Raw genomic sequence first — 5,194 nt, 5'->3', positions numbered from 1 at the left:
TAGATGCTGTGGGTAAAACAGTACCACCACAACCTCTAATATAATGTATTAAAACTTTGTACAGATATGCAGGTGAATAGGCTTCCTAGCTGGCAGGCCCCTGAGAGCAAGCTGGCCACCTGTCAATTCCAAGAGGAATGGGGCTCCATCCTCTCTCCTGTCAGGGTCTGGGGTGCAGGTGAATAGGGTTCCTGGCTGGCAGGCCACTGACAGCAAGCTATCCAACAGCAGATTCTGTGAGTAATGGGGCTGCCTCCTCCCTACTGTCAGGCCTGGTTTGAAGGCCAGACTCAGTACTTCCATGCTCCACTCTGAGGGCGGGTTCCTGCCTGAAACCTTGCCCTGAAGGCAGGTTCCTGCCTGAAACCTTGCCCTCCGGGTAACAGCTAGGAGAGGACGCAGCCATTTCCAAGATGACCCCTGCAGGACTAACTTCCTTCCAGTTGGTCGAGCTTCTGGACATGATGTTACACCCAGAGTTTTTATATAAGTAGATACATATCTCAATGATACTGTGGGTTCAGTTCCAGACCATCACATTAAAGCAAATACATATCATAGCAAAGTGAGTCACACCATTTTTTTCTGTTTCCTACTGCATATAAAAGTTATATTTACATTATACTGTAGTAAATTCTTTGCTGGGATTTTCAATTTACTTTTCCCAGATTCATCAGAAGAATCACTATCTATATCCGCGATAGCCTTGCAAACTGCATTTCTAAAATAATAAGACTGAAAGTTAAAATTACTTCTTGATCCATGGGTTGCCATGGCTATTATTTTAGCAGCTATGACAAGATTCATCTCATTTTCCATCTCCAATTGAGCTCTTGGATGACCAGGTGCATTGTCAATAGCAGTAATATTTTGAAAGGAATCTATTTTTTTAAAAATAGGCCACAACCTTGGGCTTAAATATTCAGGTAACGTTGTTGTAAAAATGTGCAGTCATTCAGGCTTTGTTATTCCATTTACAGAGCACAGGCAAAGTAGATTTAGCATAATTCTCGATGGCTATAGGGTTTTCAGGATGGTAAATAAACATTGGTGTCAACTTAAAGTCACCAGTGGCATTATCTCCTAACAAGAGAGTCAGCCTGTCCTGTGAAGCTTTGAAGCCGGACATTGACTTCTCTGAAATTGCCAATCCTTTACACACATTTCTTGAAAAGTCACTGAATGCAGGCTGCTTGGGAAGGCTGTGGTCCTTGGAAAGGTGCCTCTCTGCAGTGGAGACAAGGTCCTGAAGGAGCCAATAGCTACAGTCTGTCTACTGCCTGACTCCCCAAGATAGTCTTTCCTTAAAGGGGCTCTTGGGACCTGCATATTTGTGCCCATCACACCTTGAATCCTGGAAATGACCTTGATTCTCCTCTATTTCTTCAGAAACTTTTAAATTTAAAATGTCTGACTCCTATCATATTTTGGAACCACTCTGACTCAGTAAAGATTGAGAGAAGTTTCTTTTCCTCAAACTCTTCTCTAGCAGAATGCTCAAAATGTGTTCACAGTGCATATACATAATGAGGGCCCCTGAGCAGGGAGGTTGACTTGACCTATGGATGGCAGGTCCCCAGAACAGTGCCTTTACTCTCTGTAACTGCATAATCCCAGTGTGACCTAACTGTACTTCTCTCAACACATTTCTAAAAGTTCTGTTTGTCCATTAACTGCATGAATCCATGTCCCTAGTCACACAGATTCTCAGAAGAATTGTGCCATTTAGCTCTCCTGATCGCACACCATATGGTCCTTTTTAACCTCAACTGAACTCCCATGCCTTAGTGCTTGCTCAGCCACAATTCAACCAAGACTAAAAATTCAACAGACCCAGAGACCTTTGACCAGTATTCAAAAATCCCTCCGTTTCTTATGCATTTTTTCTCTACACTTTTTCCCAGTTGAATTCAGTGCCACAGCCAAATCCTATTTCATCAAATACATACCCTACAACAGTCTTTACCTCACTTATCAGGGATTGGGAGTGGGTGTGGGGATAAAGAGAGCAAATGAATAAGCTAGCACTTGGTGTTAGTAGTACACACATTGTATAGCTTTTGCAAATTACTTAACTTCTTTCAATATTTTGCTGTTGCTGTTAATTGGAAAAGAGGGTTTTAATACTTATAATACTAATTTGAATATTAAATATGATATTATATTTAAAGTTCTTGACATATGAAATTTCTCAAATACTTTGATTAACTTTGCTTATCATTTAATTCCTTATTATTTTAGTGTACTAATACTTTCTTCTAATTCAAACACACACAATTGTAACATCTCCTTATTCACAGTTTCACTGTAATTTTAAATGGTACCATTAATCTTTCTCAGTGAAATGTTGGTTGAATAAAGTAGAAAACAAATAAAAATAGCTCACTCTTTATTCTACTTCTCAAGTTTGGCCCTTTATAGTACACCTTTGCCATTTATCTTTAGAAAATACTCCCTAGTGAAAAGCCATATATTTTTTCTTTTCTTTTTTCTTAACCACTCCAAAGTAGATTTCTCTCCATGTACCTCAACCCTCATACATCACACAGTAAATTTACTTATGATTTTGACATTTATCATTGATTGGGCTCCACAAGCATTACAATGATGACTAGTGCAGCGAAAATGTCATTTTCTAGATACAAATTTCTGCCTACATTTTAAATTTAACTTCCAATTTTTAAGCAACATGAATACCCAGAAAGATATGAATAATGATGTTATAATTCAATTTTATTTTAAAGTAGAATGGATCACTGCCCATCTTTAAAAAGAGTGATTTTTTAGTTCTTATTTGCATTTTACTCAGATAGATAGTTACATAAAAATATATACACATGACCAAAATTTTGCCAATGTTTTTGTTGTTGTTGTTAATCCTCACCCGAGGTTTTTTTTCCACTGATTTTTAGGGAGAGTGAAAGAGAGAGGGAAAGACAGGGAGAAACATCGATGTGAGAGAAACACATCAATTTGTTATATCCTGCAGGAGCCCCAACCAGGGCCTGGGAAGGGAAGGAGCCTGAAAACAAAGTACCTGCCCTTGACCAGAATCAAACCCGGGACTCTGGTCCACAGGCCAATGCTCTATCCGCTGAGCCAAATTGCCTAGGGAGCCAATGTTTTTTGAATGTTATCTCTAGCCTCCTCATATGCTACTCATATGGATTGAAACTAAACCAACAGCTAACGTACTCACTGTTGTTTCTGTCTTTTTCATGCTATTTGATAGAATTAAATATAATAATTTTGTAATAAATTCTAGAGATACACACACACATAATCTCACACATAAATAGATACTGACACACAAAAAAATGGTGCTTATAAAATTATTATGTAGTTTTGGATTATGCCACATTTAATATATTGTCAAACATCCCCCCTGTTTATTTCAAAACTTTTACGAGATAGGAAAAACAAAACTAAATCTCATTTACTACTCTTAGTTTGGTTTTATTCACATTGGTTACTAGTTGCCTAACCTGTGAATATGTTTTGAAGAATTCAACTTGGAGTTATGTCTGACTGTTTTGTTTTCATTATGATTAAACCTCAAATCTGGTCAGAGAAATATGTGTGTTTTGAAGTAAAACTTGTATGGGAGTAAAATATAAGAAAAAATCAAAGGCCTTATTCATTACTTTTATGCTTAGGTGAAAACCATCTGAACTTAACTTTGTAAGATTATTTGAATATGCTGATTTAACATATAGAAGTAGACACACAAATTAGATGGAAGTGCTGACTTTTCCCTTTTCAGATAGTTTTAAAGAAAAATGAAGTCCTGGCTTCATAAAGGACCTACCCATTAAAAGGTGTCTGTGGTGAATGCTCTAATAAGGAAACTACTGTGCAGGATGAACTTGAAGTTTGCAGCAAAAACTTCAGACACATGATTTCAGAGCTGTCATGCAAACGCCTTCACCTAATAATAACGTGCTAGAAAACCCATCTACTAGTATTGCTTCTTGCAATAAGTTTGTAAACTAGTTAATTATTTTTGTGGTGAAATATGTATAACAAAACTTACTATTTTAACCATTTTTAAGAGTACAGTTTAGTGACATTAAGTACATTCAGCCTGCCAAGTACATTCACCTTGTTAAGTACATTTGGCCATCATCACCATCCTTCTCCAGAACTTTTTTCATTTTCCCAAACTGAAACTTTGTACCCGTTAAACAATAACTCCCCATTCCCCACGCCCCTCAGCTCTGGTCAACCACCATTATGCTTCTGCCCTATTAAATTGACAGCACTTACCTCATATGTGTGGGTGCATAGAGTATTTATCCTTTTGTGACTGGTGTATTTCACTTAGCATAATGTCTTCAAGATTTAGTTATGCTGTAGCATGTGTCAAAATACCCTTCCTCTCAAAGGCTGAATAATATTTTATTTTATATATGTGTTTGTATATATCTGTATGTATACATGTATATATATCACATTTGGTGTATGCAGTTATCCATTGATGGATACATAGGTGCTTCTGCCTGTTGCCTATTGTGAATAATGTTGCTGTGGACATGGATGTACAATTATCTGTTCATGGGCCTGCTTTCAATTCTTTGGGTCATATACCCACAAGTGGAATTGCTGGATCATATGGTAATTTAAATATTGTTGCTTAAGAAATGATGTTAAAAATATTCATTTCGAAGCTAAAATATTATGTGTGATTACCATTTCAAACACAATAGCTTTAGGTACAGTTAGAATAACCAGATTTTCAGCTTTATTGAATAAATGGAAGTAGAGCCAGGAGTATTATCCTTCAGTGGGAGAAATAAGGAAGGAGTGAGGACAGAGGTCATGAATACGACTCATGGGTATCCCTCCACACGAAAACTTGACGTCATGGAAATGGAGACGCCTCTTACTATCCCATTGGTTTTCCTCTTTTAATGCATTGGGCTTAGTCAACAAGCTCATGGCCCGCCAGGATGGGATGATCTCCTGAGAAGGCCAGTGGAATGACCGGGTACTGCATCTTTGCATCTCCTGGTACCACTGGTGGGCAGAAAAAGTTAGAAAACCATAATAATTAAGTTGACTTTAATGTTCTGCACTACCTTAGGCACAGATTTTACTTTCTATGCAGTTTGTCTTCTTATATTATGTCTTGCTTTGGTATCTAATATTGCTCACCAAAGCTTATGCATTTATAATATACTAGAGGCCCGGTGCA

Source organism: Myotis brandtii, unplaced genomic scaffold (assembly GCF_000412655.1).
Source record: "Myotis brandtii unplaced genomic scaffold, ASM41265v1 scaffold1576, whole genome shotgun sequence".
Lineage (NCBI taxonomy): Eukaryota > Metazoa > Chordata > Mammalia > Chiroptera > Vespertilionidae > Myotis > Myotis brandtii.
Note: the sequence above shows the minus strand (reverse complement) of the source record.